The sequence below is a fragment of the Macaca fascicularis genome, chromosome 4 (genome assembly GCF_037993035.2).
Source record: "Macaca fascicularis isolate 582-1 chromosome 4, T2T-MFA8v1.1".
Classification (NCBI taxonomy): Eukaryota; Metazoa; Chordata; class Mammalia; order Primates; family Cercopithecidae; genus Macaca; species Macaca fascicularis.
The window spans coordinates 6,321,813-6,349,758 of NC_088378.1; the positions used below are offsets into that span (position 1 = coordinate 6,321,813).

Here is a 27,946-nt window from a genome sequence, read left to right on the forward strand (position 1 = left end):
CCCATGTTGTTGCAAATGACTGAATCTTGTTTTTTTGTGGTTTTTTTTGGCTGAATGGTACTTTATTGTGTATACAGACCACCTTTTCTTTATCCATTCATCTGTTGTTGGACACTTAGATTGGTTTCAAATCTTGGCTATTGTGAACAGAGCTGTAACAAACACAGGAGTGGCAGTTATCTCTTCAATATATTGATTTCCTTTCTTTTGGGTATATACCCAGCAGTGGGATTGTTAGATCTCTTTTTAGTTTTTTGAAGAATCTCCAAACTCTTTTCCGTAGTTGTTTTACTAATTTACATTCCCACCAACAGTGTATGAGGATTCACTTCTCTTCATAGCCTCATCAGCATTTGTTATTGCCTGTCTTTTGGATACAAGCCATTTTAACTGCGGTGAGATGATATTTCACCATAGTTTTGATTTGCGTTTGTGTGATGATCAACGATATGTGCACATTTTCATATGCCTACTAGCCTCACAGAATCCCTTTGAAGTACTCTTTCCTCCTCCATTTTTTGAAACAGTTTGAGTAGTATTGATATTATTTCTTTAACTGTTTAGGAGAATTCAGCAGTGAAGCCATTAGGTCCCAGGCTTTTATTTACTGGGAAAATTTTTATTTCAGCTTCAATTTCCTTACTTGTTATTGGTCTGTTCAGGCTTTGGATTTCTTCCTGGTTCAATCTTGGCAGGTTGTTTGTGTCTAGGAATGTATCCATTTCTTCTAGATTTTCCAATATATTAGTATATAGTTGCTCATAGTGGCTGCTATCTTTTGAATATCTGCAGTATCAGTTGTAATGTCTTCTTTTTCATCTCTGATTTTGTGCATTTGAATCTTCTCTCTTTTTCTCTTAGTCTAGCTAAAGGCTTGTCAATTTTGTTTAACTTTCCAAAAAAAAAAAAAAAAGCAACTTTTTGTTTCACTGATCTTTTGTATTATTTTCTTTATTTCAATTTCATTTATTTCTGCTTTGTTCTTTATTATTTCTTTTTCTACCAATTTTGGGTTTGGTTTGCTTTTGCTTTTCCAGTTCTTGAAGATGCATTGTGAGGCTGTTTGTTTAAAGTTTTTCTTCATTTTTGATGTAGGCACTTACAGCTTTAAACTTACCCCTTATATTGTTTTTGTTGTATCCCATAGGTTTTGGTCTATGTTTCCATTATTATTTGTTTCAACAACCTTTTCAATGTTCTTCTTAATTTATTCATTGATCCAATGGTCATTCAGGGAGCCTGTTATTTAATTTCCATGTGTTTGTGTAGTTTTCAAAATTCCTCTTGTTATTAATTTCAAGTTTTATTCCATTGTCATCAGAGAAGACGCTTGATATTATTTCAATGTTTAAAAATATTTTAAGACTTGTTTTGTGATCTAATATATGATCTATTCTTGAGAATGAATGATGTGCTGAGAAAAAGAAAGTGTATTCTGCAGCCATTGAGTGAAATATTCTGTAAATGTTTCTTAGACTCATGTGGTTTATAGTACAGATTAAGTCTGATGTTTCTTTGTTGATTTTCTGTTTGGAAGATTGGTGCAGTGCTAAAAGCAGTGTGTTGAAATGTACAACTATTATTGTATTGGGATCTCTCTCTCGTTTTAGCTCTAATAATATTTGCTTTATATATCTGGGTGCTCCAGTGTTGGATGCATATGTTTAAAATTATTGTATTCTCCCGCCGAATTGATCCCTTTATCATTATATAGTACCTTCTTTGTCACATCTTATATTAATAATTTTTTTCTTGAAAGCTACTTTGTCTGATGTTAGTAAAACTCCTGGTCTTTTTGGGTTTCCATTGGCAAGGAATATCTTTTTCCATCCCTTTATTTCCAGTCTATGTGTGTCTTTATAGGTGGAGTGTGTTTCTTACAGGCAACAGATCAATGGTCTCTTTCTTTTTTTTTTTTTTAATTCATTCAGCCACTCTATGTCTTTCAATTGGAGACGTTAGTCTATTTACATTCAGTGTTATTATGGATAAGTAAGGACATGCTCCTTCCATTTTGTTGTTTTTGGTTGTTTTGTGGTCTTCATTTCCTTTCCCTTCCTTCCTCTCCTCCATTAGTGAAGGTGATTTTTCTCTGGTGATAAGATTTAATTTCTTGCTTTTTATTTTTTGTGTATCCATTGTATGTTTCTTATTTGGAGGTTACTCATGAGGCTTGCAAATACTATCTTATAACCCATTTTTTTAAGTTGATAACAACTTAATACTGTTTGCCTAAACACATAAGCAAAAAGAAAACTAGTAAAGACATATCACCATAACTTCATTTCCCTTCTTTTTTAATGTTTTTGTCACTATTTATATCTTATTGTACTGTTTATGTCTTGAAAAGTGTTGTAGTTATTATTGTTTTTGGTTCCTGGTTTAGTCTTTCTACTTAGGATAAGAGTAGTTTACACACTACGGTCACAGTGTTATAGTGATCTGTGCTTTTCTGTTTACTCTTAGCAGTGCGTTTTATACTTTCCGGTGATCACTTATTGGTCATGAACAATCCTTTTCTTTCTGATTGAAGTGCTCCTTTTAGCATTTCTTGAGGTATGAAAGCCCCGGCTTTTCTTTATCTGGGAAAGTCTTTATTTCTCCTTCATGTTAAAGAATAATTTAACCAGATATAATATCCTAGAGTAAAAGTGTGTGTGGTTTTTTCCTTCAACACTTTAATTATGTCATGCCACTCTCTCCTGGCCTGTAAAGTTTCCACTGAAAATTCTGCTGCTACCAGATGTATTGCAGCTGCACTATATTTTATTTGTTTCTTTTCTTTTGCTGCATTTAGGATCCTTTCTTTCTCCTTGGTCTATGGGAGTTTGATTATTAAATACCTTGAGGTAATCTTCTCGGGTTAAATCTGCTGGGTGTTCTATAACCTTCTTGTACTTGGATATTAATATTATTCTCTAGGTTTGGGAAGTTCTCTGTTATTACCCCTTTGAATAAACTTTGTACCCTCATCTCTTTAGCTCTTCTTTAGGGTCAATACCTCTTAGATTTGCCCTTTTAAGGCTACTCTCTATATCTTGTAGGCAGGCTTTATTGTTTTTTATTCTTTTTTCTTTTGTCTCCTCTGACTGTATATTTTCAAATAGCCTATCTTCAAGCTCAATAATTCTTTCTTCTGCTTGATTAATTCTGCGACTAAAAGACTCTGATGCATTCTTCAGTATGCCAGTTGCAATTTTCAACTCCATAATTTCTCCTGTATTTTAAATTGTTTCAATCTTTTTGTTAAATGTATCTGATAGAATTCTGAATTCCTTCTCTACGTTATCTTGAATTTCATTGGGTTGCCTCAACACAGTTATTTTGAATTATCTCTCTGAAAGGTAACATATCTCTGTTTCCCCAGGATTGGTACCTGGTGCCTTATTTAGTTCATTTGGTGTGATTGTGTTTCCCTGGATGGCGTTGATGCTAGTAGATATTCTTCAGTGTCTGGGCATTGAAGAATTAGGGATTTCTTTTAGTCTTTGCAGTCTGGGCTTACTTCTCCTTCTTGGGAAAACTTTCCAGAAATTCTAAGGAACTTGACTGTTGTGATCTAAGCTGTATCTGCTTTAGGGGGAAACCCAAATCCAGAAGTGCTGTGGTTCCAGCAGACTTGTAGAGGTACTTCCTTGATGGTCTTGGACAAGATCCAAAATAATTTTCTGGATTACCAGACAGAAACTTTTGTTATCTTCCTTTACTTTCTCCCAAACAAGCAGAATCTCTCTTTACTCTGAACCACCTGGACCTAGGGGTAGAGTGACATAAGCACCTGTGTGGCCATCACTGCTAGGACTGAGTTGAGTCAGACCTGAAACCAGCACAGCACTGGGTCTTGCCCAAAGCCTGCTCTAATGACTCCCTAACTACTGCCTATGGTTGCTGAAAACGCTGGTGCTCTAAAATCAGCAGATGACAAATCTAATCAGGCCTATGTCCTTCCCTTCAGTACAGCAAGTTATCCCAGGCCGTAGGGGCATACAGAGGTGCCAACTGGGAGCCAGGAGCTAGAGCCAAATACCTTTGAAGTCTACCTCATGTTCTATTGTACTGCAGCTGAGCTGGCAGTCAAACCACAAGGCACAATCCTTCCCACTTGTTCCTCCCCTTGCCAAAGGCAGAAGAGCCTCACCCCATGGCCACCACCACCTCAGGCCCATTAGAAGTACAGCCAATCAGGTGAGTGCGGTGGCTCAGCCTGTAATCCCAGCACTTTGGGAGGCCGAGGTGGGCAGATCACGAGGTCAGGAGATCGAGACCATCCTGGCTGACACAGTGAAACCCCGTCTCTGCTAAAAATACAAAAAAAATTAGCCGGATGTGGTGGCAGGCACCTGTAGTCCCAGCTACTCAGGAGGCTGAGGCAGGAGAATTGCTTGAACCTGGGAGGCAGAGGTTGCCTCCATTGTCTCAGCCCAGTCCATTGTCTCAGCCCAGTTCAGCCCTAGGACTTGCTTAGGTGTTGCAGTCCTTGTGGTCTAGATTGCCTTTCAAGTTTATTTGAGGCCCCATTGCATCTTAGCCCGTGGTGGTGAGGCTTATATATTTTTACATAATCATTCTCTCATTAATTAATTTTTATGGAAATCCCTCCTGGCATGCTATTCCCAATGAATTAGTCTCTCTCTCTCTCTCTCTCTCTCTCCATTTTTGTACTATATATATAGTACTTCATATATATATATATAGATTATATTTGTATATGTATTCATTTTGTTTATTCTTTTCTAATTCAAATAATTTTGCACGAAACCTCTTTGTGTTCTAGTACTTTAATTTCTATGGGCTAAATTGAAGAGTGAGGTTTTATTGTTAGAATATATGTATGTATATTATTCTTTATAATTTGATAGATGTTGTCAGATTATTTTCTAAACAAAAGTAGTATCATTTCTCACTTTCATCAGAAATATTTGAAAGTATTCTTTACCACACACACCCTATTGGAAATAGTTTTGTAGCTTATATATTTTCAGCCTGACTGGTATTAAGTTATATATTATTGTATATTTATTTACGTTTGTCTGAATACTAGTGAATTTGATCTTTTCATACGTTTCATGGCCTTTAAATTTGCACTTCTATTGATCATTATGTTCCAGTTGCTCTTGTATTATTTGTTTCCTTCTTGCAAATCTGTAGCTGTCATTTTATATTATAGCTAATAACACATTATCATCTTTGTAATAAATTTTTCCAGCTCACATGTTTTTCTACTGGCATTTTTCACAGTAACTTTTGCTATATAAAAGTTTAAATTTTTCTGTAATTCAATATGCCAATTTTCCTTTTAAAAATGCCTGGGCTTCAAGCCTTGGTTAAAAAGAGAATCTCTCCGACCCTTATTTTTAGTCCCCTAGGTTCTCTGTAAGCATTAACTTTTCTGTAGGCATTTAATTTTTTAATGTTCAGCACCTTTAATTTATCTAAAATATGTTTTAGAATATGGTTTAAGATATATGTGAGTGAATGTAGAGTCCCTATATTTGTCTTCTGGATAGACAGTCAACTGTGGCAATACCATTCATTAAACAATCTATTGATTTTTGATTGAATTATGCTAATGCCTGTGTCTACATACTGACATCCACATGTGTTTCACTGATTGATTTCTCTAATTTCATGTTTCAGTAGCAGTCAACTAGCTTATTGTGTTTTACAAACACCCCAAAATGTCCTTGTTTTAAACCAACAAATGTTGATTTGCTGCTCATTCTGCACGTGTGATGCACCTATTTTGAGATCCATGGTGAAGCAGTCTCTATTTACATGCATCCTTCCACTATCACACATTAAAGAGAAGGGACACATGGTGAAGCACTCACTTTTGTTTCTGCCTAGAGGCACACTCAGTATTTATGCTCATATTTCATTGACTAAAGCAAGTCACATGGTCATATCACTTTAAGAAGAATGGGAAAATATCAGAAGAAGTAAAATAATTATTAACAACCATAACGTTTACTCTTCCACACAAATACCATACTGATTTGATTAGTATTTTAATAATGTGAATTGGTCTGTTTTATCAGTTTGAAAATTCCTTTGCCTTTTTCTCTTTAAACATTGCATCCATCACCTTTTCTATCTTTAGTCTTTTACTGGTGGAATAGACTATGTCTGACTTTCTAATTTTTTCTTCATTTTTAAAATTATTTTCCATTTCAGCCTCTTTGCCCTCTATACTACAAAGAGGACAAAATAAGTTATTTTGATGATTTTTCTATCCAATAATTTCTTTTCCTGTTATGTCTATTTATATATATATATTTATATATATTTATATATTTATATATATTTATATTTTATATATATTTATATATATTTATATATTTATATATATATATTTATATATTTATATATATATTTATATATTTATATATATTTTTATATATATTTATATATATTTTTATATATTTATATATATTTATATATTTAGATATATTTAGATATATTTAGATATATATTTATATATTTATATATATTTAGATATATATTTAGATATTTATATATATTTAGATATATATTTAGATATATATTTAGATATATATTTACATATATATTTAGATATATATTTAGATATATATTTACATATATATATTTAGATATATTTATATATTTATATATATTTATATATATTTATATATATTTTTATATATATTTATATATTTATATATATTTATATATTTTTATATATTTATATATATTTATATATTTGTATATATATTTATATATTTTTTATATATATTTATATATATTTATATATATATAAAGTTTTTACTTCATTTGTAGCATTTTTCATTTGCAGAAGTTCTGATTAGTGTTTTTGCAGGTTTGCTAAGACATTTTTAATAGGTCCCTATTTTCTGAAGTTCTTTTATTTACATTTATTCAATCAGAGTAAGATAATTGCTGGTATGGTTTGGCTCTGTGTCCCCACCCAAATCTCATCTCAAATTGTAATCATCATGTGTCAAGGTGGGAGGTGATTAGGTCATAGAGTGGACTTGTCCATATTGCTGTCATGATAGTGAGTGAATTCTCATGAGATCTGATGATTTTAAAAATGTTTGGCAGTCCCCACATTGCCCGTTTTTTCTCCCACCACTAGGTAAGACTTGCCTTGCTTCCCCTTTGCCTTCCACCATGATTGTAAGTTTCCTGAGGCCTCCCAACCATACAGAACTGTGAGTCAATTAAAAGGGAAGCAGACCATAAAGGTTTGAAAAAATTTGCAGCCTAACCATATGGGGGGGGCGGAAGATACATTTTCTGGGGGAGGAATTCAAGCCCAAAGAACTTTGCATAAATAACAAGGAGTCAAATGTTAATAGTTAAGACAATGAGTCGAATGTCTCCAGGGCATGTCAAAGTCCTTAGTGACAGCACCTTCCATCACAGACCTGGTGGCCTAGGAGAGAAAAATGGTTTTGTGGGCTGGGCCAAGGACCCTACTACTCTGTGCAGCTTCATGACATGGTGACCTGCGTCCCAGCTGCTCCAGCTCCTGCTGTGTCTAAAAGGGGCTGTGATGGTTAATATTAACTGTCAACTTCATTGGATTGAGGGATGCAAATTATTGTTCCTCGGTGTGTCTGTGAGGGTGTTGGCAAAGGGGATTAACATTTGGGTCAGTGGACTGGGAGAGGCAGACCCACCCTCAATGTAGATGGGCATCATCCAATCAACTGCCAGCATAACTACAATAAAATAGGCAGAAGAAGGTGAGAGAGGTCAACTTCTTGAGTTTTCTGGCTTTCAATTATCTCCTGTGCTGGATACTTCCTGCCTCGAACATCAGACTCCAACTTTTCAGCTTTTGGACTCTTGGACTTACACCAATGGTTTGCTAGGGGTCCTTAGGCCTTTGGCCACAGACTGAAGGCTGTACTGTCAGTTTCCCTACTTTTGAGGTTTTGAGACTTGGACTGGCTTCCTTGCTCCTCAGCTTACAGACAGCCTATTGTGGGACTTCACCTTGTGATCCTGTGAGTCAATTCTCTTTAATAAACTCCCTTTCATATATATTTCTATCCTATTAGTGGTGGAAACATACCCTCCCCACCCATGCTGCCATCAGCCTTTTCACCTTAGTCTGATAAGATAAACCATGCACTGCCTGAGGCAACAGTGATGGCCTCCTCTGAGGCAGTTGTCAGGTGATTCTGCTCAGGACTCACCCTCAACACACCTATTTGCTTATAGACTAGACTCGAATCTTGGCAGGTTCCTAAAGGTGAGGTTCAGAGTGTGACTCATGAGGAGGTGTGCTACACTCCAAAAGAACTTCTTGAGTTTTCTAATTTATATAAGCAGAAATCTCGAGAACAGGCATAGGAATGGATATTAAGGGTGTGGGATAACGATGGAAGGAACATAAAGTTGGATCAGACTGGAGATTAGGCATAGGAATGGATATTAAGGGTGTGGGGTAATGATGTAAGGAACATAAAGTTGGATCAGACTGGAGAACAGGCATAGAAATGGATATTAAGGGTGCGGGATAATGATAGAAGGAACATAAAGTTGGATCAAACTGAATTTATTGATATGGGCCCACTTAGCAGGAACTCTGCATTTAATGTTGCAGCTTGGGGAGTTAAAAAAAAAGTTCTCATAGTTTATTAGCTTGGTTAGCTGAAATATGAATTAAAAAAAGGCCCACTGTGAGTGAGCTAGGAGTATCTAATCTCCCTTGGTTTAATGTAGAGGAAAGGATCCAAAGGTTAGGGAGACTGGGATGGTGATGTAAATTAGTCACTTTAGACCTACTCATCCCAACTGGGAGGTTCCAGAAGACGTACCTGTTATCATACCCTTGTGAAATTGATTTGTGATGGGAGCGCTTGAGTTTTTGAAGAGCTCTGTGATTGCTTTTCTCTGTATGGCACATCTTACAGTGGGAACCACAGTTACTCAATTAGAAAATTTAAATGCAATGGGAATAATTGGATTCCGAGCTGGCAGGGGCCAACTGGTGACACTCAATCATCAACGGCAATGTGGGCGTAGTTACTGTAATGAACAGCAGAGATAAAGCAGCAATCAGAACAGTCTGACTCATGCAGAGCTCTGGCATTGGTTAATTAATTATGGTGTACCTAGAAGTGAAATTGATAGGAAGCCTACTGCATTCTTACTTAATTCATATAAGCAGAAAACTTCCAGGTCAAGTAACAAAAGACTAATTTAAATTATAAAAGTAGAGAATCATGATCCTTCAATCAATTTCCAAACTTGAACCAGTTTACAGACCCAGCACCACTTGAATAAAGGGGAAGCTGGGTCTCCCTGAGGAAGGACCCCACTACACATACCGACAATTTATACTGTTTGTCTTTCTCCCATCCTTCCCCAAGGAGACCTCGGCCTTTTACTGGGGTAACTGTGCACTGTGGAAAGGGGTATGAAGAAAACTTTCAGGGACTACTGGACACTGGCTCTGAGCTGATGTTGATGCCAGGGGAATCAAAACATCACTGTGGTTCTCCAGTTCAGTTAGTGTACGGGCTTAGGGAGTAAGGTAATTAATGGAGTTTTAGCACAGGTTCAACTTTCACTGGGTCCAGTGAGTCCCCAGTTTCATCCTGTGGTCATTTCTCCAGGGCCAGAATGCATAATTGGCGTAGACATACTTAGCAGCTGGCAGAATCCCCACATTGACTCCCTTACTGGTAGGACGAGGGCTACTATGGCAGGAAAGGCCAAATAGAAGCCATTAGAGCTGCCTCTACCTAGAAAAATAGTAAATCAAACAAAATCACATCTCTGAAGGTGTTGCAAAGATTAGTACCACCACCAAGGACTTGACAGACGCAGAAGTGGTGATTCCCACCATATCCCCATTCAATTCTCCTATTTTGCCTGTGAAGAGGACAGATGCATCTTGGGAAATGACAGTGGATTATCATAAACTTAACTAAATGGTGACTCCAATTACAGCTACTGTATCAGATGTAGTTTTATTGCTTGAACAGATTTACATATCTCCTGGTACCTAGTATGCAGCCATTAATTTGGCAAATGCCTTTTTCTCCATTCCTGTCTATAATGCCCACCAGAGGCAAGGCCACAATATACCTTTACTGTCCTACCTCAGGGGTATACCGACTCTCTGGCTCTGTGTTATAATCTTGTTTGCAGGGATCTTGATCGCTTTTCACTTCCAAAATGTATCACATTGGTCCATTATAATGATGACATTATGCCAATTTGACCCAGTGAGCTAGATGTAGCAAATGCACTGGACTCACTGGTGAGATATTTGCATGCCACGGAATGGGAAATAAATCCAACTAAACTTTAGAGACATTCTACCTCAGTGAAATTTCTAAGGGTCCAGTGGTGTGGGGCCTGTTGAGATTACTTCTAAGGGGAAGGATAAGTTGTTGCATTTGGCCCCTCCTACAACTAAGAAAGTCGTACAACACCTAGTGGGCCCATTTGGATTTTGAAGGCAACACATTCCTCATTTGGATGTGTGACTCTGGCCTATTTATTGAAAGACCTGAAAGGCTGTCAGTTTTGTGTGGGTCCAGAACAGGAGAAGGCTCTGTGCAGGCTGATCTGTCACTTGGGCCATATGACCCAGCAAATCTGATGGTACATCCCTCAGGCAGACAGGGATGCTCTTTGGAGACTTTGGTAGGCACTTATAGGGGATTCACAGCTGAAGCCTCTAGGATTTTGGAGCAAGGCCCTGCCATCTTCTGTAGATAACTACTCTCCTTTAGAGAGACCACTCTTGGCCTGTTACTGGACTGTGGTAGAAACTGAAAGCTTGACTATAGGTCATCAAGTCACCATGTGACCTGAACTGCTTATCATAAACTGGGTGCTTTCTGAACCATGTAGCCACAAAGTTGGGCATGCATAGCAGCATTCCATCATCAGAAGTGATCTGGGCTCAAGCAGGTCCTGAAGGCACAAGTAAGTTACATGAGGAAGTGTCCATGGTTGCCACTCATTCCACCCTGCCTTCTCTCCCCAGCCTGCACTGCTGGCCTCATGGGGAGTTCCCTATGATGAGTTGACAGAGGAATAGAAGACTATGGCCTGGTTTACAGATGGTTCTGCATAATATTCAGGCACCACCCAAAAGTGGACAGCTGTAGTACTACAGCTCCTGTCTAGGACATCTCTGAAGGACAGTGGTGAAGGGAAATCTCAATGGGCACAACTTCAGGCAGTGCACCTGGTTGTGCACTCTGCTTGAAAAGAGAAATGGCCAGATGTGCGATTATATACTGATCCATGAGCTGTAGTCAACGCTTTGGCTGGATCGTCAGGGACTTGTAAGAAGCATAATTGGAAAATTGGTGACAAAGAAATTTGGGGAAGAGGTAGGTGGATGGACCTTTCTGAGTGGTTAAAAAACTGAAGATATTTGTATCTCATCTGAATACTCATCCATGGGTGACCTCAGCAGAGGAGGATCAAGTGGTGACTCATTCTGTGGACACCACTCAGCTTCTTTCCTCAGCCATTCCTGTCATCGCCCGATGGGCCCATGAACAAAATGGTCATGGTGGCAGGGATAGAGGCTATGTATGGGCTTAAGAACATGGAGTTTCACTTACCAAGGCAGACCTGGCTATGACCTCTGTTGAGTGCTTCATTTGCCAGCAGCAGAGACCAACAGTGAGCCCTTGATATGGTACCATTTCTTGGGGTGATCATTCAGCTACTTGGTGGTAGGTTGATTATTTGACCTCCTCCATCATGGAAAGGGCAGCAGTTTGTCTTCACTGAAATAGACATTTACTCTGGATATGGGTTTCCTTATCCTGCATGCAATGCTTCTGTCAAGACTACCATTCATGTACTCACAGAATGCCTTATCTATCATCATAGTATTCCACACAGCATTGCCTCTGACCAAGACACTCACTTCATGGCTAAAGAAGTGCAGCAGTGGGCTCATGCTCATGGAATTCAATGGTCTTATCATGTTCCCCTTCTTCCTGAAGCAGCTAGATTGATAGATTAGTGAAATAGTCTTTAAAGTCACAATTACAATGCCAACTAGGTAACAATACTTTGCATGGCTGGGACAAAGCTTTCCAGAAGGTTGTGTATGCTCTGAATCAGCATCCAATGTATAGTGCTCTTTCTCCCATAGCCAGGATTCATGGGTCCAGGAATCAAGGAGTGGAAGAGGAAGTGCCACCACTTACTATAACCCCTAGTGACCCACTAGCAAAATTTTTGCTTCCTGTTTCCATGACTTTATGTTCTGTTTGCCTACAGGTTTTAGTTCCAGAGAGAGGAATGCTGCCACCAGGAGATACAACAATGATTCCATTAAACCAAAATTTACAATTGCCACCTGGCCACTTTGGGCTCCTCCTACCTCCAGGGGTAGGAGGAATAACTAATAACTGACCACGTGACCAGTTGCAGAAATTAAGACTGTAATTGTCATGAATATAATTTTTCTTTTGTTAAAAATAGGTTTGTGCATGTATATACTTGTACTAAGAAATTATCTTACAATGTTGGTTGGGGTGATTGACCCAGACTATCAAGATGAAATCAATCTACTATTACACAATGGAGTAACAAAGAGTATGTATAAAACACAGGAGATTCCATAGGGCATCTCTTAATATAACCATGCCCTGTGATTAAGGTCAATGGGAAACTACAATGGTCCAACCCAGGCAGGACTACAAATGGCCCAGACTCTTTAGGCATGAAGGTTTGGGTCACTCCACCAGGAGAAAGAAAGCATGACCCCCTGAGGTACTTGCAGAAGGCAAAGGGAATACAGAATGGGTAGCAGAAGAAGGTAGTCATCAAAACCAGACATGACAATATGGCCAGTTGCAGAAACAAGAACTGTAATTGTTATGAATATATTTTTTATTTTGTTAAGAATAGGTTTATGCATGTATACACTTGTATTAAAAGAATCTTAATTTTATTTCCTTTCTTTTTCCTTTTCATGTGACATAAGATTTGCTGACTTCATATTAGCATTTAAATGTTGTTAACTTTATGTAATAGCATTTAGGTTAAGGATTAATGTGCTTCCGGTTGTACAAGGGATAGCTATATTTTCTTAGCCATAATTATGACTTCATTATTGTCTTTATTTGGAGATTATGTATAATTTCAGGAGATGTGTATGCGTTCAAGTTGACAAGGGGTGGAACTTTGATGGTTAATATTAAGTGTCAGTTTGACTAAAGGATGCAAAGTAGTGTTCCTGTGTGTATCTGTGAGGGTGCTGCCAAAGAAGATTAACATTTGAGTCAGTGGACTGGGAGAGGCAGAGCCATCCTCAATGTGGGTGGGCACCATCTAATCAACTGCCAGTGCAGCTAGAATAAAGCAGGCAGAATAAGGTGGGAGAAGTCAACCTGCTAAGTATTCTGGCTTTCATCTTTCTCACATTTTGGACGGTTCCTGCCCTTGAACATCAGACTCCAAGTTCTTCAGCTTTTGGACTCTTGGACTTACACCAGTGGTTTGCTAAGGGCTCTTGGGCCTTTGGCCACAGACTGAAGGCTGCACTGTTGTCTTCCTTACTTTTGAGGTTTTGGGACTCAGACTGGCTTCATTGCTCCTCAGCTTGCAGAGGCCTATTTTGGGCCTTCACGTGTAATCATGTGAGTCAATATTCCTTAATAAATTCCCCTTCATATATACATCTATCCTATTAGTTCTTCCCCTCTAGAGAACTATAATAAAGAAGCCAAGGTATAACTCAAGTCATGGCTTCAGAGGCTGCAAGCCCCAAGTTTTGGTGGCTTCCAGGTATTGTTAGAGTTGTGGGCATGCAGAAGAAAAGAGTTGAAGTTTGGGAGCCTCCACCTAGATTTCAGAGGATATGTGGAAATGTCTGGATGTCCAGGCAGAAGTTTGCTGCAGGAGTGGAGCCCTAATGGAGAACCCCTGCTAGGGTATTGCAGAAGATAAATATGGGGTTGGAACTGCTATACAGGTTTCCCATTGGGGCACTGCCTAGTGGAGCTGTGAGAAGAGGGCCACTGTCTTCCATATCCCAGAAATGTAGATACATTGACAGCTTGCCTCTGGAAATTCTGCAGGCACTAAACACCATCCCACAAATGTAGCCACATGGGCTGTATGCTGCAGAGCCACAGAGGCAGAGGTGCTCAAGGCTCTGGGAGCCTACCCTTTGCATCAGCATGCCCTGGGTGTGAAACACAGAGTCAAAGGAGATTTAGGAGTTTTAAGGTTTAACAACTTCCCATCTGGGTTTGGGACTTGTGTGGGGCCTTTAGCCACTTTGTTTTGGCCAATTTTTCTCAGTTGAAATGGAAACATTTACCCAGTGCTTGTACCTTCATCATTTTTTAAAAGTAACTAACTTGCTTTTGATTCTACAGGCTCATAGGCAGAAGGGACTTGCCTTGTCTCCACTGAGACTTTGGACTTGGATTTTGGCTTAACGCTGGAATAAGTTCAGGCTTTGGGGGACTGTTGGGAAGGCATAATTGATTTTGCAGTCTGAGAAGGACATGAGATTTTGGAGGGACCAGTGGCAGAATAATGCAGTTTGGCTTTATGTCCTCATCCAAATTTTATCTCCAATTGTAATTGTCATGGATTAAGGGAGGGAGCTGGTGCGACATGACTGGATCATGGGGGCAGTATCCCCCATGCTGTTCTTGTGACAGGAAATTCTCACAAGATCTGATGGTTTTAAAAGTGTTTGGCAAGCCGGGCGCGGTGGCTCACGCCTGTAATCCCAGCACTTTGGGAGGCCGAGGCGGGCGGATCACAAGGTCAGGAGATCGAGACCACGGTGAAACCTCGTCTCTACTAAAAATACAAAAAATTAGCCAGGCGCGGTTGTGGGCGCCTGTAGTCCCAGCTACTCGGGAGGCTGAGGCAGGAGAATGGCGTGAACCCGGGAGGTGGAGCTTGCAGTGAGCCGAGATCGCGCCACTGCACTCCAGCCTGGGCGACAGAGCGAGACTCCGTCTCAAAAAAAAAAAAAAAAAAGTGTTTGGCAGTTCTCCCCTCCCCTACTCTGTTCCCTGCTGCCGTATAAGATGTGCCTTGCTTCCCCTTCACCTTCCACCATGATTATAAGTTTCCAGAGACCTCTTCAGCCATGTGGAACTGTGAGTCAATTAAACCTCTTTTGTTTATAAGTTGCCCAGTGTAAGGTAGTATCTTTATAGCAGTGTAAGAACAGACTAATACAGTTGCTTTATCATATATGTCTGATAAATATCATGTCAAAAGAGTTTTACATCTGTTTTTTAAACTGTTTTCCTCTGATTACTCTCAGTCATTGTGTCTTGATTCCTTGACATCTAATTACTTAGCTGCTAGTTTTATTTGTGGGGATTGTTTAAGGCACAGGACAAAGTGTCATCAGTTGGAAAACATTTGAATTTGTCTCTGCCTTAAATTGACATCTTAAATCTTAAATTGGCATCTTAAATTGGAACCATTTTAAATTCAATGCATGGCCACAGATGTTTTGAGCCACTTATATTAAATAAATAAGTGTTCACAATTCACAAACATAGTCTTGTGGTTGTAAATCTATCCGTATACACACACACACACACACACACACACACACACACATATATATTTGCATTTGTATGAATGTAGAACGAATATACATACATGTATTTGTTCTCCTCTTGTTTGCTCTGAATAAGGCAACTTCCTTTGTAGTCACCTGGGAAAGGGACTAATGGGAAGAAGTTGTTTTAAAGTGGGATTATCCATTATCGGGGAACCCAGCTCCATAGGGTCCCACCTTTATTTAGATATCTCCTGTTGGAATTCCCATTATGATGGGCTTTTTTTTTCCTTCTCTCCCTGGTACCTTGCAAGGTCAGTCAAAACTGAAGATCAACTTTTGATCATGGTAAGTGGAGTGGTTGGGCAAATCGCCCCACAGGTAACAATTAGAAATGTGTTGATCTAGAAATGTGTTCTCTCGTGCGCACGTGCACGCATGCACGCACATGCGCACACACTCATACACACACACACGCACACACATGCATGCACACACACACACCTCACCGAGGGTTAATTACAACAGGAAGGCTTCAATTGACCTGACTCTTTTGTTGAAATAAGTGTTGTCTCTGCACAGTACTGGTGCCTAGTGAAGGCACTACATGTTCTGACTAATAATGTGCTTCATCATCGTGGGGACAAGGAGGGTTGGAGGTAGTTTGTGTAATGGGATCAAGGATTTGCACTGACCCAGGTAAGGTCTCCAGAGGGCTCTGCCAGTGAGGCAGGTTGGATAGCAAGACTATGCCCACGTGATGAGCAGGATGTTCTGGACTGAACTGTGTTTTCCTCACATTCATTTGTTGAAGTTCTATTTCCTAGTACCTCAGAATGTGACTGTATATGGAGATAGGGCCTTTATGAGTTAGATAAGTTAAAATGAGGTTAGTAGGATAGTGTCCAACTCAATATGACCTGCATTCTTATAAGAATCTCTTCTTATAAGAAGAGGAGATTAGGACACAGATGTTCGATAAGTAAAGACTGTGTGAAGACACAAGAAGATGGTCATCTGCAAGTCAAGAGAAATGTCTCAAAAAGAACTGGCCCTGCTGACATCTTGATCTTGAATTTCCAGCCTCAAGTACTGTGGGAAGATGAATTTCTGTTATTTAAGCCACTCAATCTTTGGTATTTTTTTTTAATGAAGCCTTAGAAACTAATAGTATATAGGTTTAAAATGCCCTAGCTGAGATTTGGAGGTATCCAGGTGCAGGTCAGTGATTCTGGATTTGAATAAGAGAGTGCATCCATCTACAAGGTCTTTCAGGGGATGACTCTTGGGGCCCACTCTGGGTGCCATGGGTCTTGCTTTGTGGGGCAGCCTCTGGCTGCTGTGCATGTCCTTGCTTTAGTGCAGTTGCTATGTTCTATCCTTTTCCTAAAGTAAGCTTGTTTCATAGGCATTGTCCTACGGGGTCCTATAAGTCTACTTTAGTAATCCAAACTCTGTCTGACTGAAGTCATTAGTGCCCTATCTATCATCTATCTATCTACATCATCTATCAATCATCTATCTATGCTATCTATCTATCTATGTTATCTATCAATCACCTATCATCTCATCTATATATCTCATTTAAAAATATACGATTTTTTAAAGCACAAAGTGTTTTTGTTTAGTTTAGCTTAGTTCATAATGTATGTAGATACAATATACATGACAATAAGCACTAAGGATGGGAATGTTAAATAAAAATACATTTCTTTGAAATTTCCTATATTTTACCTGAAGTAATTAAATAATACCTCCAAGATGACTCTAAGTTAAAAATGCATATTGTAATAATTAGAGAAACTACTAAAATGATTTTAAAAATAGCTAAAAATTCAATACACTAAATAAAATGGAATAATCAAAAAAAACGTTTAAAAGAATGACTAAAGGAGAAACAAAAAATAAAATGGAAAGGTAACATGATAAAATAGTACACCTAAAAAAATCATATTAATAATGATGTTATATGTAATAAACTGAATAATCCAATCATATGACTGGAATTATAAGGATAGATCTGGGAAAAGTCAATTGTATTCTGCCCACAAGAGAAGGGTTTACAACACACAAACATATGTGGGGTGAAAATATAATATTAGAAATAATATTTCCTTAAAACAATAAACATCAGAAAGGAAGAGAGATTATATTAGTAAGATTCAAACTAGACTTCAAGGCAAAGAATTTTACTAGAGTAAAAGAGAGAGAGAGGTCTTACAATGATAAACCTGCCAAAACATAAAGAAGTTATAAATACTGTATTTTGTGCCTAATGAGAGAACTTTAAAACAGGAAGCCAAAACTGTCGAGATTTAAGGGAGAAACAGACAAATCCACAGCACATTTTGGAGGTATTAATAGACATGGTTGGTGATATTCATGCATGTTTCTTTGTAACTAATTGGACAATTTGAGAAAAAAAAAATTCATGATATAGTAGATCCTAAGGACATTATTAGCCACCTTAACCTAACTGACATTTCTAGAACTGCTCATCCAACAATTGCAGAATACATTATTTTCGAGTGTCATATTAACCATCATATTCCCCCAATATTTCCTCTTTTCTGACGTTCACAAATCCTTATCTTTTCAGCTTTGTATTTTTGTTTCTTCATTTGGCTAGAACTTTCAGTGTTCTGTGAGGAATATCTTCACTGAATTTTTACATACTCTAAGGTTAGACTTTTTTCTTTTTCATGATGATAGTTGTATTGTGTTCCTACACTCTGAAGCTCCTATTGTAAACATTTTGTTTTCCTGGCACCACCCTACACTATCTTCCAGGTTCCTTTTATGTCCTTCAGATGTCCCTTTTTTATGCTGTACGCCTCTAAATAGTTTCTTAACTTGATTTTGCAGACCTCAGTTTCAGCGGTGACCAAGCCATTCCCCAGTGCATTTACTGAATATATAGTATGAAAATCTTATTTTTTGTTTTTTTAAATCCCTAGAAAGATGTGTGTATGTGTGTTACACTCAAACTCCTTCACTTTGTGCATGTTCTCTTTCTCTCCTGCCTCTCCCTCTCTGTCTCTTAGATTTGTGGCCCTTACCTGTGTCTTCTCAGGGGTCAGTGTCCCATTTTTTCCTCCCTGGCCTCCCTTTCTCTAGCTGTTTGGCTACCCAACCCAACCTAGATGGTAGGTTGGTTGTGTTGTATATTTGTTTTTTGACTCCATTCCGTGCTCCTTCCCCCAAAACAATTGCATAGAAGCTGAGAAAATGCCCCCTATTTCCTGCTGAGCATTGGGAGAAGCTTTAGCTCTCTGGCTAAAATTTCTGGCACATGGAAGACTCAGCTCCTCTCATTAGCTGATGAGGCTCTTGACTTTCAATATAACAGAATAGAATAGAATATTAAATTTCTATTCTATTTTAATAGAACAGTTTCATAGCAACTGCACTAAAACAATAGAGCTGATAGAATCTGTCATGATCACATCATAGAGGAAGTGACTTAAAGCCACATCTTTAGGTTCCTTTCGAGTCTTTTCTCTGGCTATGATATTATTTTCCAGTGTTTCTCTAGGGGGATGAATGACCGTAACACATATCTCGTACTCTCTGCTAGGACCTCCAGGGATCCCAGCCATCATGGTCCTAGTGGAGCTATTTTCTACCCGACATGCTCCAGTGTCATGTGACTCTTACATGCCCAGCCCGCTTGGACACAATGGCATCTTGAAACTGAAGTTAAAGTAGATTTGTGAAAAATTTGACACAATGAGGGGTGACCCTCAGCACATACGTTACACGAAATTCTTTAGAATATTGTGACGCTTCAAAGTCTACATGTAAAAGGTAAACTTTTCGTATTATTTCGACCAGAAGTTGGAAGATAAGAATGAAAGAACAATGAAAGTGTTTTAGAAGTCAGCAAAGTCTCATTTCAAATGATGGTGGAGCTGTGAGACATGGGGAATTGCAGGAGTGACCACAAGAGATGAGGCAGGGCATTGCATTCTGAAATACAGTGGCAGTTTGCTCAAGAAAAAATTCCAGCACAACTTTGATAAGGTGTCAGGAATAGAGCCAGGACCATTAAATCCTGAGCTTAATAAGAGTCATAAGTAACAAAGATATTGAAGGAAAATCAAATATATATTTTTGGTTTAGGATTGAGGAAATAGATTTAAATACTACATAAAAATCATCTAGCATTTAGTATAAATAACTCTAAATGATTGGCAGTTAATCATAATATTCACATAAAATAGAAATAAATACGTACATATATTCCATGTAAGGTGTTGAAATGATCTGAAACGATTTACCTCTCTCAATAAATATTTTAATTAAACGTCTCATCTCAAATATAATAAAAGGTAATCTATTAACAAGAAATTACTTTCTCTTTTATTCAAATTTTAGTTTGTATCGCTGGCTGTTAAAAACTTCTATAGAAAGGTTCTATAGAAACCTTCTACAGAAATAGCATGCATATAGACTCAGGACAGAAGGAATAAAAGGATACAATATTGCTTTTCTTGTAAGAAAAATTTCTAGGGAAATGCCAAGTTGACATCAATGTAGAAAGAATATAGCAGGTGTAATGCATGTCCATTTAAATAAAAGGTATTGATTTCTACTTATCATCAACTGAAAAGCCCAAGGATTGTTGACATTCTCTCTATTGGCTTTTTTTTTTTCAAAATCTGTTCTAGAAGATAGCAATTTGTTATGACAACCTATTCTATTCATCATGACTAGAAAGGATCAGGCATTTGTCAATATGCATTCTGAGCAGTGTAGTCTTTTGTGCAAGGGGCATACTGTGGATGAAAATTAGTCTGCAAAATCAGCTACTTGATACAGTAAGTATAATACCACATTTAGACCTCTTTTATTGGAATCTCAAAATGCAAGAATAAATTTTGCCATTCACTGTATGCATGTTTATCCAATTCCTTCATCACATTGTATGCTGGGTTGTACTTTGGGAAGCATGAAATGTAAATGGCAATAAAATGCATGCACATAAATTCAGACAACCTTACTTTAATTATAGAAAGTTGCTGAATTTTCTCTAGATACAAGTTGCATGAGTCAAAATAGTCTACGTTATTCTGAAATAATAAACACTCTCAGTGAAGTAGCCTCAGAAATAGTGAGTTCTCACACAAAGATAGTCCATTTTGTAGCTTGTGAATTCTCAAGACAGCTGTCTCCATGTGTTAGCTGGATATTCTAGGCCACTGCCATTGAGTGCTACTGATAGGCACCTCCATATCAGTAAGAGCTTCCATGGTCACTGCATCTTGGGAAGGGTCAGCTGAAGAGGTGAGCACCGGCTCATAGGTGCTTGCACCTGGGAATGGCTTATGTCACTTCTTGCTTAGGAAATAGGATCTCAGGTGCCAGGACAAGTCACATACACTTACCTTCAAGGAGATGAAGGAGTACACGAATCCCATATGCCCCACTATAGAAGAGAGCTGGATATTGATGAGCAGTAGTTATCTACTTTCTTTTATGCTCTTCTGAATTTTTCTGTCTCTCAAGGTCACCAATAACCATGCCCTATCACCTTCAAAACTGTAACAAAATAATAGTTTACTTTTACTCAGGTTTTCCTAAGAGTATAACACTGTGCTAAACATGTTTGTTATATTATTTTACTCAGTCATTAAGCAAATCTATGAGGCCCATGTATCATCATCTCCATTATGCAGATGATAGCCCTTTCATATCATTTAGGGTGCATGCAATTAGGCTTCAAATCCACATCTTTTTCTGATTTCAAGGCTTAATGTCCATGCCATGTCTCCAATTGTAATTTGCTTCCATTTTCCCATTCTTTGCTGCCTGAGTTGTTTTATTTTAAAACCTAGTGTAATAAAGTGCTTAGGAAATGATATTTGAAAGTAAAGAATGGGAAAGAAAGGATTAGTAGCTGATCTATAACCCATTTTTTTCTATCATATGAACACCAAGAGTGAGAATACAAAGAAAAAAATTACGAATAGGTCTTTTTAAAAACATGCTAACATAAATTATTGATAGCATTTACTAGTATAGGGAAGAGTCGTTATTGAAAGAATGCTTTTAGCAGGTTATATCTGGTCAACTTAGATTTTTTATAGTGAACCAAACTGAAATGTATGAATTTATGGAGCATGATCCACTAAAAATATCAATGACAGTTATGTATTTTCAAAGGTAAAAATGGAGATATTTTACGATCAAAGTAGCTCCCTTTGTAACATAATATCCTATGTAACATCATCTAGATATCTCACGTATTTAATTTGGGTTAGGGAACATTCTGACCCAGTGAGGTATGGGTGCCAGGTGGTCTCAGTCTTCATGCTTCCTTGTGTCTCAAAGTCATTTATGCCTATCCCTTGGTTTACAGGAAGGTCTGATACAGGTTAAAATCTCCAGTTCTTTTGTGTCTGATTTAACCATCTCATACTTCATGTATCGTAATGTCTAATCAATTTTATGACCTCTCATATTATTAACACTTAAGAAATAGGGTTATTTTCCTGTTTTGGAACTATCTAAAGGTAAAAAGCAAGACTTTTTGGATTTCTAAACTGGGCAAACCAGAAATCTCTGGGCTGCATCCTGGGCAGACCTGGATGCCTGTTGAAGGATCTAGGGAGTTGGGAAAACTGAACAATTGAAGTAGTGGAGAATAGAATATTTTGAGTCAGGGAACTTGCTTATGCTCTAGGTCAAGGCAAAACCTCTTTTAAAACATTACTTATATTTACAATGAGTAGATACGTAAAACCTCACAGAGTTCAGCTCCTTGAAACCTGCACAATTCTCTGTGTTTTGCTGTCTGTCTGTCCTGTGTTTTGCTGGTAATGTCTTAACATATGTGGCGTGATATTGATTCCATTCATGTGATGGTCAAAATTGAACAAACAAGTTGCAAAGAACAAGCAGAGCACTATTCCCACAGCCAGGGCAAGGCAAGCCTCCCTGGTGACCTTTCCTGGGCCACAATGTTGGTGCAGGGTCACCGTGTTGATGCAGGGTTTTATCCGGCAGCTGTGGAACTTGCACGTGCCATTTTGCATTGACCAACATCTGTGCACTGGCCCTGCACACTTGGCCATTTACTGCCCCTGGAACACTCTGGAGACCATGCTCTGGGCTTCAAGGTCACATCCCACACTCTCTCCTGGCCTCTTAGTCTCTTACACATGTTCTTTTCAGCTCTTCTTCATTCCCTGTTCTCTCTAAAGCCCTAACATACAAAAGATACGAAAGTTTTATGGTTCTTAGCAACACTTTGAAAAGTCTGTTTACCAATCCCTGTGGATAAAGAGACACAGTTCTTAAAACTGAGATGCCCGATTTCCTGTCTTTGTAAGGAAGGGCGCTTCTTTCTCTACCCTATCCCAAAGGCTGTGTGCTAGAAAAAAGAGAATAAATCCAAATTTAATTACTGGCTTTTATTTCTATTACTGATGTCTTTGAGAGATACCATTTCTACACTTTAAAAAATGAATCTTGTATTTCTCGAAATGATTGTGAACTCCGAGCAGAGGCACTGTTTTGCATGACGTCGTTTTCCATAAAGAGCTGCATCTGGGCCCTGAATGTAGTAAGTTGTCTTTATGAATTCCTACAAAGGCACAGAGAAAACTTCCTTTGGTTGAATAACACATGCACCACACTTCATAATAACCTTGAATATATCACAAAGCCTGCCCAGAAGGAAGATCTATATGGTCAAATAGTTTGGGGAGGATGCATAGTTATAGTTTAGTTACTGTTATAATACATAATAGCACATTAAAGCTTTGAGAAGGATTGAGTGAAAACACATTTTTCTGTGTTTACTTACTGTATCCTACAATTCTTTCAATATGGACCACTTTTTGTTACATCAGTGATGAGTGAGTTCTTTCTTAAAGGAGCAGAAAATAAATGTTTTAGGTTTCTCTGTCAAACAAACATATACCAAAAGCGGAGGGGATTGTGTAGGTACTAAAATAACCATTTAAAATACAACCCTTTGAAAAGATGAAAAGTATTATGTGCTTGTGGGCCATAGAAAAAGACGGAGTCAGTCGAGTTGGGCTGACAGGACATAGTTCACTATTCTTTGGAGTAGAAAATACTCACTGGCATATTGGAGTAGTTTTTGGAGCATGCACCATGGAATGGTTGCTAAGTACACCTTCAGTCATGAAATGTTAGGATTTAAGTCAAAAATTGCTCAAGTGTTTGGAAAATTCTTGCACAAAAAGTAGATTTTAATTTTTAAGATTGTTCATTCTCCTGATACTTGAGGAAAGACATTCTCTTTCTTAAAATTACATACTGTTCATCCAATTATAAAAGGATTGCATACAAAAGAATAAAAGGAGAAAACAATCCCACATATCAGAGATAAACAACCTTAATGTGGTATATATTTTTAAGCTTTTAAATTCATATTTTAAATGCCAATGCAGAATCTTTTGGCAGTACACGATCCATGTACTTGCAGGTTTCAATGATTGGAATAAACTCTGAAGAATGATTTATGTATAGGTTAGAGAGGGGCTGTAAGTTAGCTCAAGTATAGTGGGGCTGCAGTAAGAGATGCCAGCGACTGATTTTCCATTTTGATGAATTTTTTTCACCAGTTTTAATTTTTTTCCTCTAAATTTCTGTTAACCAAATGAGATGTGAACTGGAGCAACCATTAAGCAGACAGCAGTGATCAAGGTGAAATCTCTTTTTATACAGTATAATAGACCTGACGAAATTCACTCCTTGCACTACATCTCTGAACTGACATGTGCTATCAGCTCAAGGTCGCCCCCAGTCAAGAAATTGACTACCCGTTTAGGACACATGCCTTAATTATTAAGGAGCAGCTTCTTCTACCTGATTTGCAAAACATTTTCTTTATAATGAGCTAAAACCGAATGCAACAAATACTGGAATTCACTGGCATAGCTGCATGTTGCCAAACTCTTTTGCATTTCAAGGCATTTTGCATTTTGTCAAATGCATTCTGCCTCCTCATGGCCTCTCAGCCACTAGTTCACAGTGAGATTCTGCACATTGCCACAAGTGTCTTCTGAAGATTTTTACTGAGATGTGATGCAAGTTGCAAACATATATTGTGTTTTTAAGGTTCAAAATGTATGTGCACGTCACTAATTATTAATGATTATTGTAATGATTAATTACAATAAGGACTGCTTCTTGGCTGTTTGATGGAACAGGGTCGACTGGTGAGTTTTACATCCGTGGGTCTAAAAATGGACTCTTGAAAAGCTCTCTAAATAAATTTCCCTGCATGTTCAAAAACGAGGGAATAGTGCCAAGGAAAGAGAGACCAAATCCTGCCAAGAACCTAAAACAGACAAGGCTGCCAACAATATATTAAGCACAAATAACAAAGAAATATGGTGTGGATGGCTCTGTCCTGCCAGCTTTATGCGGTCCCCAAATTTTTTCCAATTCTAATGTTGGCCAAGGCGGAAAAACACATCGAGCAGATTGAAAAGACCTGATTCTCCAGGCCACATTTCAGGAAAGCAAAGTGAAGGTTAAGCATCTGTGACAGAAAAGAGTTCAGAAAATGAATTCTAGTGAAAAGAAAGGGAAGATAGAGAGAAAAAAAGAATAGTCAGGGAAGTACTGAGGCAGCAAACGTGAGACCCTTGATTACTCACTGTTTGTTACCTCATTTCCTAGCATGGACAGTTTACATCGAGCTTCTCATTTAGAGGGTGGGGTATATGGAAGGTTTAGTTTTTGAACTTGAAGAAACAGGGAGCTGGCTATGCCCCACGGAAAATGCCTCCGAGTGATGCCTGTGATGTGCTGGTGACAGGCCCTGTGAGGGGCTCCATTACCAGGCCACTCAGACATTGCTCGAGTGCTTGCCGATGGGTAGATCTTAACCAGGCCACATTTTCCAGACCCTCTAGTTCATTTTCAGCTTTCATGTGGAGTTCACACTGAAGGATAATGACACTGCATTTCTGTCACAAAAAGTGACTGAGCAGCTGGGAGAAAAAATAAAAAGAGCCTTATTTACTTTTTAAAAGATGGGCTGATGACTTAAGATCATAGCCATTTGTAATTTCTCCATGTGTCCTTTGAATAGTGACAATGGCATGGAAACATTAACTTCCATTTAGATGGCCAGTAATGGGCCAGCGGGTTGAGACCATCTTGGGGGGACCAGATGCATGCCATGTGTGTCATATGGTGAGATTCTTAGGACTTACATCCTGGTTTCTGTGTCTAGACTCCATGTAGTTAATAATTTGATGACCGGGTGAAGATTGGCAGGGAAGACTTAACACTACACAGGGAGAAATCTAAATTGTTAGCTTAGGTAGAAGTTGGTTAAACTCTGTGTACCATCCATTATTTACCTGTGTAATTTGTAACTATTTTATAAATTGTTTTTCTTTCAATGTCCTTGAACTAATGTTTGATGCGTTTTTCTGTGGCTGGTTCTTATGTCAAGGTTCTTGGATGCTTGATGGAAATAAGGATTTGAGAACATGAGAATAAACAGGAATATGCAGGAAATTATTGAGGACACAGGAGACGAAGTCAACCTGTGGCTGAGGGAGAGGGAGGGACATGAGAAGCTTTGGGAAAGATGTCAGTGCAAATGTCAGGCGAGTGTCACCCAACTTAGAGCTGCGGATGGAAGTTTGGCATTAGGGTGTCAGCCTGTGATTTCCTGATCTCCAACTCCACTCCTCTTAAGTCACCTGGCCTAAGGCACTGAACCATGTCATCAGAACCTCAGAGTCCAGCATCTTAACCATAGCCTTGTAACCCCACTGTTAGGTGAGTTTCAAGTCCTCAATCCCCATAAACTTCTTCAGACGACTGCTCCCTCAAATGACTTTGTTTCCTCCCAGGTCATCAGTTTCCTTAGTCAATTTCCAAGTCCTATCAGTTGTAGACAATACTGTAGGTCATCCAAGTGACTATTTCACTTAAACTTGCATTTCCTCCTCTGTTTGCAATAACTCTCATACACAACTCTAGCTTAACATCCACATTGCCCTCTCTGTTCTTATCTCTAGGACAGCAGAACACTAAACATTAAGTTCTTCAATGCTAAAAAAAAAAAAATCCTGTAATCATGAAAATCAGCCCAGTACACATTCATGCTCGCTACACGTGGTTCTCAGCTGCTGTGGGGCCTCTCTCTTCCCTTCAGTATCCGCAGACTTGCAACGTTCTTCTCAGCCTTCCTTCGCACCACTAAATTATCTCATTAAGTCAGGACCATCTGTTGGGAACTCCTTTAACTTCCCAGGGCCCAGGAAAAATACACCACATTTATCCATGCCTCCCTCTTTCTCCATGCACCTCTTCAAGAAGAGAGCCTCTTCTCCCAGTGTCTCTCTCCCTGATTCCATATCACCCTCTCTCCTTTGGGATGCTTCTCCAAAGAGTGTGGTCTCTCAGGTGTCATTACCATCTTATGACTGAGTCATTCCACTTGACTTGTGAACCTCTTTGTTGCCTATTCCAGGCACTCCGAGTCTCTCCTGCATTCCATCTCCCTTCAGCACACAACACTGTTCATGATGCTTTTTGTAAAGCCGTCTGCTTCCCCATCCTCCTTAGATCTTCTGCTACTAATCTGGCCAGTTTTTCTCTGTCTACTGCTTATCCTTCCCTTGACCTATTACTTTCTTCCTTCTCCTGAAGAAATCTGATCTGCAGCTCCTCTTCTCTTTTCATCAGTGTCTCACTCTTGATGCTGCTGCTCCTGCAGCTACTGCCAAGCCTCACTTGATAGACAGTACCCACTCCATATGGGGCAAAAATAAAAATCACCAAAAATAGACAGTTACAAACAAATGTCCCTGCCCATAAGATTTATGTAATAGTGCTTTATCTGTGTGTTATATTGCTAAGGACATGGTGACTATGACAGATGTAACATAATAGATGAAATTGACATGTACAGCATTTCTTACAGCTAAACTACATCTAAGTTATTATATTTGAAAAATAATATATGAGATACATCAATAATTGGTTTCATTGTTAAAAATATACACACAAAGCATCTTAAAATAATGGAAATGTAACAACCTGATAACTATAATAAATATAAACAAAAATTGTAATATAAGGTTGCTCTTAATTTTTGAAATTTAAAGGATACCTTAAGATTTTAGTTAAATAACATCACAAATATATGCAAGATAATTTCAAATACTGCTCTTTTTTCCTTTTGAACATGTTATAACAAAAGACTATACAATATTATTTACTTGAGAATATAAAGGTTACTTGCAAATTAATTACTCAATGAGATGTCAAGAATACTTGAACAGGTAATTGTAGAAAAAGAAATAAGGCTAGCCATGGATATAGAAAGATTTTCTATCACAGAGAAAATCAAGAATGTGCCACCTTAAAACTATGAGATTATTAGTATGTTAGCATGGGAGCATGCTTTAGCAGCAATGGGTA

At 38.3% G+C, this 27,946-nt stretch overlaps 1 long non-coding RNA gene across 1 annotated transcript; it reads left to right on the top strand.

Moving 5' to 3' along the window:
- Positions 1 to 562: 562 nt before the first annotated feature.
- On the top strand, positions 563 to 26,741 carry LOC135970383 (uncharacterized). The gene is made up of 4 exons (XR_010586061.1): positions 563 to 691; positions 15,835 to 15,868; positions 16,475 to 16,609; positions 25,965 to 26,741. It is a non-coding gene; the product is annotated as an uncharacterized lncRNA (long non-coding RNA).
- The last annotated feature ends 1,205 nt before the right edge of the window (positions 26,742 to 27,946 follow it).